A 14,631-nucleotide genomic window follows, 5' to 3' on the forward strand; every position below is an offset into this window, starting at 1 on the left:
CAGTTTCTTCACCTGTGAAATGGGACATACCTCATGGGACTGTGAAGATTGAGAGAGTCCATATGCTGAAGACTTAGATCAGTGCTTGGGGCACATACTAAGGTTTGGGGAAGTTTCAGCTGTGATGATGCAGAGGAGGACGGGCCAGGGTCAGAGGCACCGTCTGGAGGGTGTTCCTGCTGAGCCCTGTATGGTGACCACAAGCACATACGATGGAGTTCCCCGCAAAAGGGCGCCTGAGCCCTGTTGTGATGCTTGCCCCTGAAAGGATTACTGTCAGTAGTGGCCTTTTTTCTTACCTATTTTTATTTATTTACTTCTCTGACAGCACCAGGTCTTAGTTGCAGCACGTGGGATCTTTAGTTGCAGTGCTCAAATTCTTCGTTGCAGCATGTGGGATCTAGTTTCCTGACCAGGGATGGAACCCAGGCCCCCTGCGTTGGGAGTGCAGAGTCTTAGCCATTGGACCCCCTGGGAAGACCCCTTCTTTCCTTTGACACTCATTCACTGGCCTCCTGTTATGTGCTTGGCCCAGGAGGGAGAATGGACAGAAACTCTTTCCTGAAATGGGAATAATGACTGTTTGTTCTTGTTGTTCTAACAAAATATCACAGACCTGGTGGTTTACAAACAACGGAAATTTATTTCTCACAGTTCTGAAGGCAGGCAAGCCCAAGATCAAGGTACTGGCAGATTCTGTGTCTGTTGAGGGCCTGTCTTCTCACTGTGTCCTCACATAGCGTGGATGGGGTAGGGGAGCTCTCTAGGGTCTCTTTTATAAGGGCACTAATCCTTTTTATGGGGACTCCACCCTCATGACCCAATTACTTCCAAAAGCCCTACTGTCAAATACCATCATGCTGGGGGTTAGGGTTTCAACACATTAATTTAGGTGCAGGGATACAAACATTTGGTCTATAGCAATGATGGAACCCCGTGCGGCCTATTGGCTTAGGAGCACAGGGCTTAACCCCAGGCATGTTCCCCCAGGGTGAGGTCAATACCTAGGAGCTGTTATTTAGACAAAGAGAAATGACAGCATCAGAGTATCATGGCCTCCTTGAAAGCCAACCCCCTTGCCAGAGAAGGGTCAACACTGCCCTGCCTTGGGGCTGTGTCACTGGGGATACATCACTGCGTTGATTTCAACCCTCCCTGCCAACAAAACCCCACTGAGATCATGACTCTTGTCTGATTGTTCACACTTGTGCTTACATCAGTGAATGGCACAGAAGGACACTCGGGTTTTGATCTAGTTGAATAGGTACTATTCTAAGCACTTTACAAAAATCTACTCATTCATTACTAATAACATCCCTGGTAAATAAATAGGTAATTTATTTCCATTTTAGAGGTCAGGAAACAGACACACACAGAGGTTACATAACTTGTCTAAGGTTACATAGCCAACTAGTGACAGAGTTGGAATTTGAACCCTGGGAGGTATTTGTTGAAGGAAGGAAGGAAGGGAAAGGTGAGGGGTGGGGCCTGGGGGCTGTAGTTCTGAAATGCAGGATCAGAGAACAGGGTCCACCCTACTCCCCTGTTGTTCTACAAGTGGGAAGTGGGGACCAAGGTCTGGGAGGGTGGGGCCCTAAATCCAACCAGGAGAAAAAAATTCAGGATTCCCAATTCCCGGTTAGAAGTTTGGGATGCATCAGAAAATTCCAAGCATTGAATTCCTCACTGTCCCTGGAAAGACTTTCACAGTGAGTTGAGTAGAAGGGAAAGGTTACAAAATGGTGTGATGTTAATATTTGGTGATATTTCATAACATCTTATGAAAAACTCAAGAACTTTTTGGCTAGTCTAATAGCTAATATTTGACTAGTGCTTCCCTTCTGCCAGGTAATTTGTGTACATTACTATCTTGTAGAATCCTCAAAAGAATTTCCTGAGGTAAATATGGAAATGAGCTGAACCCATTTTACAGCTCTAAAAGCTGAGGTTCAGAGTTTTCAAGCAACTGGCTCCAGGTCACAGAGCTATCGAGTGAAGGAGTCCTGAATTCACACCATGGTCCCTACTGAAGCCCCTGTCCCTCTCTGATCCCCCAGTGCCTCATCATTAAATTATATGACTGATGATCTTCACATTTAAAAGTAATAGCTAGCTAGTGGGAACCTGCTGTATAGCACAGGGAGCTCAGTTTGGTGCTCTGTCCTGACCTAAATGGGTGGGACAGAGGTGGGGTGGAAGGGAGGTCCAAGAGGGAGGGGATATATATATATATATATATATATATACATATAGCTAATTTACTTTGCTGTACAGCAGAAACTAACAGGACACTGTAAAGAAATTATATTCCAATAAAAAAAATAATAGCTATCATTATGTATTGAATGGATAAATAACAAAGTCCCACTTTAGAGCACAGGGAACTATATTCAGTTTCCTATGGTAAACCATAATGAACATATAGAAAAGAATCAGTTCACTTCAATCGCTCAGTCGTGTTCAATTCTTTGCGACCCCATGGACTGCAGCATGGCAGGCCTCCCTGTCCATCAACAACTTCCGGAGCTTACTCAAACTCATGTCCATCGAGTCAGTGATGCCATCCAACCATCTCATCCTCTGTCATCCACTTCTCCTCCTGCCTTCAATCTTTCCCAGCATCAGGGTCTTTTCCAAGAAGTCAATTCTTTGCATCCGGTGGCCAAAGTTTTGGAGTTTCAGCTTCAACATCAGTCCTTCCAATGAATATTCAGGACTGATTTCCTTGAGGATTGACTGGTTGGATCGCCTGGCAGTCCAAGGGACTCTCAAGAGTTTTCTCCAACACCACAGTTCAAAAGCATCAATTCTTTGGCACTCAGCTTTCTTTATAGTCCAACTCTCACATCCACACATGACTACTGGAAAGACCATAGCTTTGACTAGACAGACCTTTGTTGGCAAAGTAATGTCTCTGTTTTTAATATGTTGTCTAGGTTTGTCATAGCTTTTCTTCCAAGGAGCAAACATCTTTTAATTTCATGGCTGCAGTCACCATCTGCAGTGATTTTGGAGCCCAAAGAAATAAAGTCTGTCACTCTTTCCATTGTTTTCCCATCTATTTGCCATGAAGTGATGGGATTGGATGCCATGATCTTCGTTTTCTGAATGTTGAGCTTTAAGCCAACTTTTTCACTCTCCTCTTTCACTTTCACCAAGAGGCTCTTTAGTTCTTCTTCACTTTCTTGCCATAAGGGGTGTCATTTGAGTATCTGAGGTTATTGATATTTCTCCTGGCAATCTAGATTCCAGCTTGTGCTTCATCCAGCCTGGCATTTTGCATGATGTACTCTGCATAGAAGTTAAATAAGCAGGGTGACAATATACAGGCTTGATGTACTCCTTTCCCAATTTGGAACCAGTCTGTTGTTCCCTGTCCACTTCTAACTGCTGCTTCTTGACCTGCATACAGATTTCTCAGGAGGTAGGTAAGGTGGTCTGGTATTCCCATCTCTTGAAGAATTTTCCATTTTCAGTTTGTTCTGATCTGCACAGTTAAAGGCTTCAGTGTAATCAATGAAACAGAAGTAGATGTTTTTCTGGTATTCTCCTGCTTTTTCTATGATCCAGCAGATGTTGGCAATTTGATCTCTGGTTCCTCTGCCTTTTCTAAATCCAGCTTGAACATCTAGAAGTTCACAGTTCACTTGCTGTTGAAGCCTGGCTTGAAGAATTTTGAGCATTACTGTGAGATGAGGGCAATTGTGTGGTAGTTTGAACATTCTTTGGCATTGCCTTTCTTTGGGACTGGAATGAAAACTGACCTTTTCCAGTCCTGTGGCCACTGCTGAGTTTTCCAAATTTGCTGGCATATTGAGTGCAGCACTTTGACAGCACCATCTTTTAGGATTTGAAATAGCTCAACTGGAATTCCATCACCTCCACTAGCTTTGTTTGTAGTTATGCTCCCTAAGGTCCACTTGACCTCACATTCTAGGATGTCTGGCTCTAGGTGAGTGATCACACCATCATGGTTATCTGGGTCATGAAGATCTTTTTTGTATAGTTCTTCTGTATAGTCTTGCCACTTCTTCTTAATATCTTCTGCTTCTATTAGGTCCATATCATTTCTGTCCTTTATTGTGCCCATCTTTGCATGAAATGTTTCCTTGGTATCTCTAATTTTCTTGAAGAGATCTCTAGATATCATTCTATAGAAAAGAATATATATATATATAAAACTGAATCACTTTGCTGTACAGCAGAAATTAACACAACATTGTAAATCAACTATATTTTCATTTTTAAAAATAGTTGTTGGGCTTCCCTGGTGGCTCAGTGGTAAAGAATCTGCCTGCCAATGTAGGAGACATGGGTTTGGTCCTTGGTCAAGGAAGATCCTGCAATGCCTGGAGCCACTAAGCCCGAGAACTGCAACTAGGAAAGGCTGCGTGCCCTAGAGCCCGTGCTCCCCAAAAAGAGAAGCCACCACAATGAGAAGCCCAGAGCACCCGAGCACTGCAACCAGAGAGTGGACTCTACTTGCCACAACTAGAGAAAAGCCCACACAGCAATGAAGACCCAGCCCAGCCAAAAACACATAATAAATAAAATTATATGAATAAAATAAAAAATAGCTGTTGCTGACAGTAGCATCAAGCACTGTGACTAAGAAATCAGAAAAGAAGCAGAGCTCAGCAAGGGCGAAAGGGCTGTGCACATCCCCAGGAGGCACCTAAGAGGCCAGGGAACTGACCTGGGAACACCTCTTCTCAGTAAACACGCCCCGTCACCGGGTGAGAGGTGTTGGACTCTTGACCGGTTATGTAAGCTCAGGATCCACCTGCTGATGCCTGGCCTGCTGGCTGGGGGTCTGAAAAGGCTCAGAAGACAAAATCTAGCTCCAGAGTTCCCCTTTGAGGTCACCTAGCACATGGTCAGGCTTCCTGAGAAAGGCCTTGGCGACACAGCCCAGAAATGGGACTTCTGCCCTTCAGGAAACCCCCAGAGGCCCCGTCTGTGGCTTCGACTTGACTTTGCACAGAAGGAATTCAACTGGACTCCATTTCCGGGGTGGCTCTGTGCCACACACTTTCCCTTCATGGTTTGTGTAACTGTGCAAAGGTGTCATTATCTCTGTTTTATGGGTGAGGACACTGAAAAAGGTTAATAACTTACTGGAAGCAATAGGGCTGGGATTTGAACCCAGGTCACTTAAAACAAAAGGAAGGCCCTAGGAACTGTGTGCTCAGGACGCATCTTGAGATACCTGTGGCAAGCAGAGAAGGAAAAGTTAAAGAGGCTAAATTCCTTTCTTTCTTTCTTTTTTTTTTTTTTTCCAGCTCTGCCCCTTGCAGGATCTTAGTTCCCCAAGGAGGGATTGAATTCAGGCCCTTGGCAGTGAAAGCATGGAGTCCTAACACTGGACCACCAAGAAATTTCCCAAATTCCTGAATCTTACTGTCCTTGTGGGGAACTGGCGTGGAATAATCACATCATCCTTTCTCTAAAATCTTCTAGGCTCCCCATTACCTTTAGCATAAAGCACAATACAACATCATTAACATGGCCTGCAGGGTCCTCCTGCATAGCTTTCTGGCCCTCCCCTTGCCTCTCATTGATCCTGGGTGCCTATCTCAGTTTACAATTTCCTCTCCACCAACTCTCCTCTGCTCTGGCTGACTTCTATCCATTGCTTGGACTCAGGCTTACACGCCATTTCCTTATGAAAGTCTGCCCTGACCACACGTACCGGGTTGGGCCCCTCTGGGTTCTCACTGCTCCCTCGACTCCTCCTGACCCCAGGTGTACCACAGCTCTCATCGCTTGGACCACAGTCACAGAGCAGATGGTGTGATAAATATCTGTGAATGAAAAATGAATCAATCAAGTGCTTGGCAGACCTTGGAAGACTGGGGCCGGGGGCAGACAGAGGGCGAAGGTGGCAAGGCTGTTGGCTTGACCTGCAGGTTGTATTAATGACATTACTGCAAGGGCAGGGCCAGTGCCCAGAGCTGGGAACATAGGCTGAAGTTTGGACTCTGTCCCATCAGCGATCTAGAATCCTGGGCTGAGGGCTGATGGGAGCTGAAGTCCTGGTTTAAGAATATAAGCCTGGTCGTGAAGCTGTAGGGGAAGATGGGAAGCTCTGGGGAAGACCACTCATGGGTCTCTGAACACAGTGGAAATGAGGCCCAGCTGCTGGGAAGGCTCTCACATTTCAACCTGGGAATGTGGCCTGACTTTCCACAGTGTCAGGTCAGTCACTGGGCCTTGGCCTTCACACACTCACTAATCAAATCTGCCCCCAAACCCCAGGAGGCAGGGACTGCTCTGGCCCCACTGGACAGATGGGAAAACCGAGACTTAGAGATGTTGAGTGACCTGCCCCAAGTCACACAAGGACTCGTCACTGCTACCTTAATTAAGCTGCTATATTACAGCTTCAGTTCAGTTCAGTCGCTCAGTCATGTCCAACTCTTTGTGACCCCATGGACTGCAGCATGCCAGGCCTCCCTGTCCATCACCAACTCCTGAAGCTTGCTAAAACTCATGTCCATCGAGTCGGTGATGCCATCCAGCCATATCATCCTCTGTCATCCCCTTCTCCTCCTGCCTTCAATCTTTCCCAGCATCAGAGTCTTTTCCAAGGAGTCAGTTCTTCGCATCAGGTGCCAAAGTACTGAAGTTTAAGCTTCAGCATCAGTCCTTCGAGTGAATATTCAGGACTGATTTCCTTTAGGATTGACTGGTTGGATCTCCTTGCAGCCCAAGGGACTCTCAAGAGTCTTCTCCAACATCACAGTATTACAGCTTACTCAGGGGCTTCTCCCATGGCTCAGATGGTAAAGAATCTGCCTGCAATGCAGGAAACCCAGGTTCAGTCCCTGGGTCGGGAAGATCCCCTGGAGAAGGGAATGGCAGCCCGCTCCAAAATTCTTGCCTGGAGAATTCAATGGACAGAGGAGCCTGGCAGGCTACAGTCCACGAAGTCACAAAGAGTTGGACACCACTACGTGACTAACGCACACACACACAGCTTACTCAGAGGTGGAGGACCTAAACCATCCAGAATTGTACCGTGTAATATGGTAGTCACTAGCCACCTGCGGCTGTTTAAATATTTAACTTAAATAGAGTTTAAAACTCAATTTCTCAGTCACATTAGCCACATTTTTAAGTGCTCAGTAGCCACATGTGCCTAGTGGTTAGCATACTGAATAGAGACAGAACATTTTCATCATTGCAGAAAATTCTATTAATAGTGCTTGTCTAGACCATGGAGGGGCTTCCTAGATGGCACAGTAGTAAAGAATCCATCTGTAATGCAGGAGATGCAAGAGACATGGGTTAGATCTCTGGGTGGGGAAGCTCCCCTGGGGTAGGAAATGGCAATCTGTCTTGCCTGGAAAATTTCACGGACAGAGGAGCCTGGAATGTTACAGTCCATGGGGTCAGACATTACTGAGCACACACAGCACAGACTGTGGAGGTGGATGGATCTACAGAGACCACTTAAATCAAGGCTCTTATTTAGCAGATAGTGAAAGAGGGGTCAGGGACTCGTTCAAAGTCATACAGTGAATCAGTGACAGAGGTGGAACTCAAAACCGGGCTCCTGACTCCTAATTCAGTGCTCTCTCCACTGAAGTAGGTTGATTCTTATCTCTTAACTGGGATTTGGTAAGAGCTGCTGTGAGACAGACACCACAAAGTCCAACGACCACTGATGAAGTGGAGGTAATACTTTAACATATATAATAGAGGTTGATGTCCATAATATGTAATAAGCTATTACAAATAAATAATGAAAAGATGACTCAAATTTTAAAAAATGGACAAAGGACATAGGCAATTTATAGAAATTCAAAGTGAAAAAAAAAGGAAAAGATGCTAATGAAAGAAAGGCAAGCACAGTAGTAGAGGGTTTTTTGTTTTGTTTTCCAAACAGATTGGTAAAGATGGAGAAAGTATGAATGGGCACTGTCTTATACCACTGATGAGAGTATATATGGGCCCAGCCTTTTTGGCCGTTTGGCAGCATCTCTCAACAGCAAATATGCAAATACCCTTTGACTCAGTAATCCTTGGGGTGGAACCCAGGGCCACCTGACTCCAGATCTCATGTTCTGAACCATGACTACTCTCCGTGACTGATGGTCAGGCTTGGTTTGGGAAGGACAGAGTTGGCTGATCAACAGGGGGGGATTTGTGGACTTGGACGTGGGAGGTTTAAGTCGGACAGATCACCATGGGTGACTTCTCTGGGGCCTTTATCTTTTTCTGTGACTGGCTCAGATATTAGCAAGGAGCGTAACATGAATCGATACACCCCTGGTCAGCTGCTGGGGTGGCTCAGCTGCCATTCCAGTTCTGCAAATAATTGGAGCCCAGTCACCAGTGAATCAGCACCGACTGCCCTTGGCAAGCAGCGCTGGGAAAATGGCTTGGCGTGGCACTCCATGCTGGCTGTCAGGTGACGGAGAGAGCAAGCCAGCTGGGCAGATGCCCTCAGGGTGATTTGGGCAAGTGACATTTTCCACCTCGACCTCAGTTTCCCCTTTCTTTTCTTCCTTTTATCTTCTCTTCTTTTCTTTCGCTCCTTACTTTTTTCCTCCTGCCCTCCCAGCTCCCTTTCAATGAGTGCCAAGTAGGCACCAGTTGTTGTGATGGAAAACAGAAGGCAGAGCCCTCATTTTCTCCGTATACAGGTTGGTAACTTGGGGGCACAGAGAAGGGAGAGAGTACTGTGCCTGATGTGGGGGAATGGGGTGGGAGAGGAGGCTTGAGTTGAAACCTGACACTTATTAATATTAGCTGTCACCAGTTGGGGAAGAGAACAAGGTCAGGAACTTTGGGCAGAGCTACAGGGGCTGAGGGGGGCAGGCAGGGAAAGGCTGAGCAGTTGATTCCAGAGGGGCCTGAATGCCTGGCTAAGAAATTTTATTTTTTTCTAAGAACCTTTGACTTTATCCAGACCGTGATGGAGAAGCATGGAAGGCCTTCTGTTAATATCCTTATAAAAACTAATATCCTTATAATTATACAGTACTAAATTATAAAATAAATCTATCCTATTACAGAAAACAAACAATATCCCAGAATATTCATTAAAATAAACATTTTCCCCCAAACACTCGCCTTAGTTGGAAGCTTCTGATAACAATTCAGTGTATCCTTTGAGATTCTTTTCCTTGCTGTGGTCAGTCGCTCAGTTGTGTCTGACTCTATGCGACACCGTGGACTATAGCCCACCAGGTCCTCTGTCTATGGGATCCTCCAGGTAAGGATACTGGAGTGGGTTGCCATGCCCTCCTCCAGGGCATCTTCTCGACCCAGAGACTGAACCCTTGTCTCCTGGGTCACCTGTGTTGTAGGCAGATCCTTTACCTGCTGACTCATTGGGGAAGGCCCATTCTTTTCTAGCACACATAAAAAACAAGGTGCTTGCTCAGTCATGTCCAACTCTTATTGACCCCATGGACTATAACCCACCAGGCTCCTCTGTCCATGGAATTTTCCAGGCAAGAGTATTTAAGTTGGTTGTCATTTCCTACCCCAGGGGATCTTCCTGACCCAGGGATCGAACCCATTCTCTTGCACCTCCTGCATTGGCAGGTGGATTCTTTACCACTGCACCACCTGGAAAGCTCCATAAATATGTCCATTTTTCTTGACAAAAGTAAGCTGATCCCTTACATAGCTTTACAAACACATCCTCTGTGTTTGCTTTGCCACAACAGAGTGGATATCTCCTCCTCGGCACACACATCTCCTTCTCAACAGCTGAGAGCATCTCATCGATGATGCTTCCCTTCATTCCATAAATATGTATGTATTTAACACTACTGTGTACCAGGCATTGTCCCAGAAGCTGAGGATGGAGCAAAGCACAAAATACATTACCTTCCCTCAAGGCCTCCCTCTTCCTACTGCCAGACATCAGGTTGCTTCCAATATTTTCGCGTAATATATAAGGGTGCAAACCCATCTTACACATCTAATTGAATGCATGTGTGAGTATTGCTTTGGGTAACTTAATTTTTTTAATATTTATTTTTATTTATTTATTTGAGTGTGCTGGGTCTTAGTCATGGCACTTGGGATCTTTAGTTGCAGCATGTGATATCTTGTTTCCTGACCAGGGATAGAACCCAGGCACCCTGCAATAGGAGCTTGGAGTCTTAGCCACTGGACCACCAAGGAAATCCCTGGGCAACTTACTGAAAATGGACAAAATCCAAAATATTGGATTTTGATAGTTATTGACGACACTGAGGAGTTTAAAGTATGAGGTGACAAGGTTAAATCTTCAGTCATCCATTTACTCATCTATCCATGTAGCTATCCATTCATATATGGGGCTTCCTAGGTGGCTGGGTGGTAAAGAATCCACCTGCCAATGTAGGAGACTCAAGAGACATGGGTTTGATCCCTGGGTAGGGAAGATTCCCTGAAATAGGAAATGATGATTCACTCCAGTACTCTTGCCTGGAAAATCCCATGGACAAGGAGCCTGGTGGGCTGCAGTCCATGGGGTTGAAAAAGAGTCAGACACAGCTAAGCAACTGAACATGAGCATCCATCCAAATATACACACATACATCACGTATATATGCATCTGTCTATGCATCAATTCCTTAGACAACCCTTTCCTGAGTGTCTATCATGTGACAGGCCATGAACTGGATGTGGGGACACCATGAGTGAGGTGTCTGACCCTTGAGGCTCATGCTGTAATGAGAGAGAAGAAAAATACCATCACAAGAGTTTGTCCAGCGTCAGATAAAGGTAGGGATTCTCTAAGGGCACACCTCTTTCTCCAGCTGTGTTTCTGTTCTACAGGCCGATGCCCAGGCAATTCTTCCCATTCCCCTGTATTCCTTCTTCACTCCTATCCCAGTGCTCATGCTCACTTGCTGTTGTTCAGTCTATCAGTCATGTCTGATTCTTTTGCAACCCCATGCTGTAGCCCGCCAGGCTCCTCTGTCCATGGGATTTTGCAGGCAAGAGTACTAGAGTGGGTTGCCATTTCCTACTCCAGGGGATCTTCCCAACCCAGAGATCAAACCCGCATCTCCTGTGTTACCTGTGTTGCCAGCAGAATCTTTACTCGCTGAGCCACCGGGGAAGCCCCGTTCTTTTCTATGCACACATAAAAAAAAGATGCATGTTCAGTCATGTCTGACTCTTTGTGACCCCCCCTGGACTGTAGCCTGCCAGGCTGCTGTGTCAATGGAAATTTCCAGGCAAGAGTACTGGAGAGGGTTGTCATTTCCTACTCCCAGGGATCTTTCTGACCCAGGGATCAAACCTGCATCTCTTGCGTCTCCTGCATCGGCAGGCGGATTCTTTACTGCTGAGCCACCAGGGAAGTGCATATGCTCACATAACTCCTGCCTTAAAGAACCTGGTGGCATTCAGTCAAATTCAAAATCCTTGGAATATTAAAAAGTTCTAGTGGGTAACTTTTATCTCCACTTCACTGGAGTTCCCTCTCTCTTCCCGTTGTTTTGGCTTCACCCTGGTCTGAGCCACCAGTTTCCCGTCGGAATGGCTGTAACAGCCTCCTCACCTGCCTGCCTGCCTGCCTGCCTCTGTTCTTGCCTGCTGACGTTCAATCTGTTCTCCAAAAAATGGAAAAAACTGGCAAGAACTTGCAAAAAGGTATTTGGATCTTGTCACCCACCTGCTTATATCTACCAATGGTATCCTTTGGGGCTTAGAATGGAGTCTAAACTCCTTCCAGGCCCACAGGTCTCAAGTGAGCTGATTCCTGCCTGACTCCATACCTTTCTCTCCTCCCTCTATGCGCTCCCCTCTGGGCTCCTCTGTCCATGGGATTCTCCAGGCAAGAATCCTGGAGCGGGTAGCCATTTTCTTCTCCAGGGCATCTTCCTGACCCAGGAATCGAACCTGGGTCTCCCACATTCCAGGCAGATTCTTTACCATCTGAGCCACCAGGGAAGCCCTCCAGGCACATAGAGTCCTGGAAGCATGCCGGCTCTGCCTCTGCTCCCAGAACTTCCTGTGCTTGGGGTCTGGGCTGAGATAACGCCTCACAGAGGCTTTCCTTGACCACTGCATCTAAATCAGGACGACTCCCAATCCATGTATCCTCTCTCACAGTGCCCTGAGAGCCCTTCTCCAAACCACTTTTGTTTGTTTTAATGTTTATTTATCTGTTTATTTTATTACTTTGGCTGCTCTGGGTCTTTGCTGCTGTGTGGGCTTTCTCTAGTTGCGGCCCCGGGGGCTACTTTCCATTGCGGTGGTTTCTCGTCTTGCAGAGCACAGGCTCTAGGCACGTGGTCTCAGTAGTTGTGGGTTCTTATCCACTGCACCACCAGGGAAGTCCTCCAGACCACTTACTTGTCTGAATTATCTTGTTAGGTACTGGTTTCCTTATATATCCGGCCAGGGCCTCAGGGAGGAAGTACAGGTTCTACTTGGGAATTTGGGGGGCTGGAGAAGCGAGGAAGTGCCGGCCTGGAGCTCCCTGCTGACTGCTCACTCAGAGCCCCACATCCTTCCAGGGCTGAGCCTTTTGCAGGCACAGCCTCTTGAAGTCCTCACAACATTCTGGAAAGGTTGGTATTCTTATTCCCAGTTTATAGGTAAAGAAACTGTGGCTCAGCGATGGGAAAGTTTAAAGTGTCTCCTTCAGGGTTCCTTCCTGTGCACAGAAAACTACACCCAAAGTGTATGTGACGCTGGTGGTCAATGTTGTGTCGGCCAGATTTCAGCCCCTGCTCTGTTGGCACCAGGGCAAGCGGTCCTAGCCAGACCATACTGAATTCCCTCTCTATTCAGAGCCCCTGAGCTCAGATGTCTGAAACCAAAGCCATACTACTAATATGCATCAGGGCCAGGACACTAACTCAGGCTCGTCTCAGCCCAAACGTGGCATCCTGCCCTGGCGCCTAGCTCTGTCCCAGGACCCATCTGGGAAATGAGGGAAAGGAAACTTCCTGGGTTCCCAGCCTTGACGCGGCAGAGAGATAAATACCCTACCGGAGCTAAGTCTGGCAGCCAGACCCACCCCGCTTCCTGTTGAAGTCCGGGGTTACTCGCGGTCACAGCTGAGAAGTCAGCCAGGGACATCCTTCACTAGCTCTCCTCTGAAATCTCCTCCTGGGATCAGGTAACCACAGGTCCTTCCCCTGTGAAAGGGGCCCAGCCAGGATTAGTGAAGAAACTCCCACCTCATCACAGTCAGCACAGTTTAGCACTCTAGAGTCTGTGCTCTGGGGTCAAGACCCAAGTCAAGTAATTTAAACTCTCCATATCTCAACTTCCCTGGCGTAAATAGGGGCACATAATAATACTGGGAGCTGCTATTATCATTTTTCTCCTATCTGGCTAGCAGTGTTTTTGAAATTACAGGATAAACTGGAAAAAAGTAGAGGCTGCCCACTATGCTATGCCTGGGAATCAGGAAGAAATCAGAAATCTGAGTCCTGAGATACATTTCCCAACCAAACTCATCCCCAAGTCCACTTGACTCTGTCTCTTGAATGCCTCTCAGACCCCGGTTTTCCCTCAGTGCTGTGGTTCATTGTCATCACCTCTTGCCTGGATCGCCACAAGCCCCTCATCCCTGTTTCCCATCATCTCTCTTCCACACTCTCTATAGTCAGAGCAAACTTCTTGCGACAAAAAGTAAATCTGTCTGGGTCACTTAAAACCTGTGTGTGGCTCCCCTCCTTATACAAGACTCTGCTAGATCCAACCTCTACAGGCCTTCCAGCCCCACCTCTTGTCCCCTGCCTTCCTCAAAGAGCCACAGTGGAGCAGCATGCAGGTACCCACAGCTTTCTGCAGGCACTGGACTCTCTGGCTGCCAGGCCTCTTGAGGCTCCATCTGCCTGGACCCTGCCTCACCCAGGGAATGCATCCTGCCAGTGGCTAGGATAACTTTGTGAGGCCTTCTCTCTGAGTCCCCTTCCTCTCCACTCCTGCCAGCACTGAGCTTCCCCAGTTCCCTCTGTGTCCCCGATCACTGCCTTCATTCACCAGATTTGTCTCTGCTTGGGTCCCTGTCCGCTTCTCCATCTGATCTTGAACTTGGGAAGGTTGGAGATGGCGGGTCCACCAGGCTCACTCCTAAATGCCAGCCTGGCACACAGCAGATTGCCCCTGAACATTTGGGGACTGAATCAATGAACTGCAGTGTGGAAGGCCTGGAACCTAAAAAGCTCCCGAAGTGAGTGGTCTCTGCGTCCAGGGTAGTTAATGCAGTCAGGGAGATCAGCCATACTGGGTAAGATGCTAAGCAACAACTAAATGCTTAGATAGTAGCTTGGGACGGGAGAAGCTGGTTCTATCACCGGTTGCGTGATGAACTGCTTCAATTCACCCCCTTGGCGAAGGCTTTGCAGGCATTTCCCTCCTGGGTGCTGAGAACTAGGGATGTGAAGCCAAAGAGCTGCTCATGGTCTAGTTCCGGCCACCTCTCTGGGTGTGTTTTCTGAAAAATGAGACTCTGCCTTCCGGGCCTAATCTAGTGGTCAACGAATTCAAGTCTGGGAGGACACTGGAGGGCCACTTCAGTCCTGGGGCTCATTTTATTTCTTCTCTTCATTGTTTCTCCTTTTTTATTTGCTCACGCCCTCCTAGCTTGCATGCCTGTCCCGGCTTCCCGCCCCACGACCTCCCACCGCCTTCCCAGGGCCCCTCTCCCCGTCCCTC

The 14,631-nt window shown here is 47.2% G+C and overlaps 1 long non-coding RNA gene across 1 annotated transcript; it reads right to left on the reverse strand.

Moving 5' to 3' along the window:
* Positions 1-3,870: 3,870 nt before the first annotated feature.
* LOC147362486 (uncharacterized) lies at positions 3,871-5,807 on the reverse strand. Its single transcript, XR_015136293.1, has 3 exons — positions 5,693-5,807; positions 5,119-5,209; positions 3,871-4,151 (listed from the first exon to the last, which is right to left on the reverse strand). It is a non-coding gene; the product is annotated as an uncharacterized LOC147362486 (long non-coding RNA).
* Between the last annotated feature and the right edge of the window lie 8,824 nt (positions 5,808-14,631).

This window comes from Bos grunniens, chromosome 11, assembly GCF_055505025.1.
Source record: "Bos grunniens cultivar Pamir isolate PY7600 chromosome 11, Bosgru_T2T1.0, whole genome shotgun sequence".
Taxonomy (NCBI): domain Eukaryota; kingdom Metazoa; phylum Chordata; class Mammalia; order Artiodactyla; family Bovidae; genus Bos; species Bos grunniens.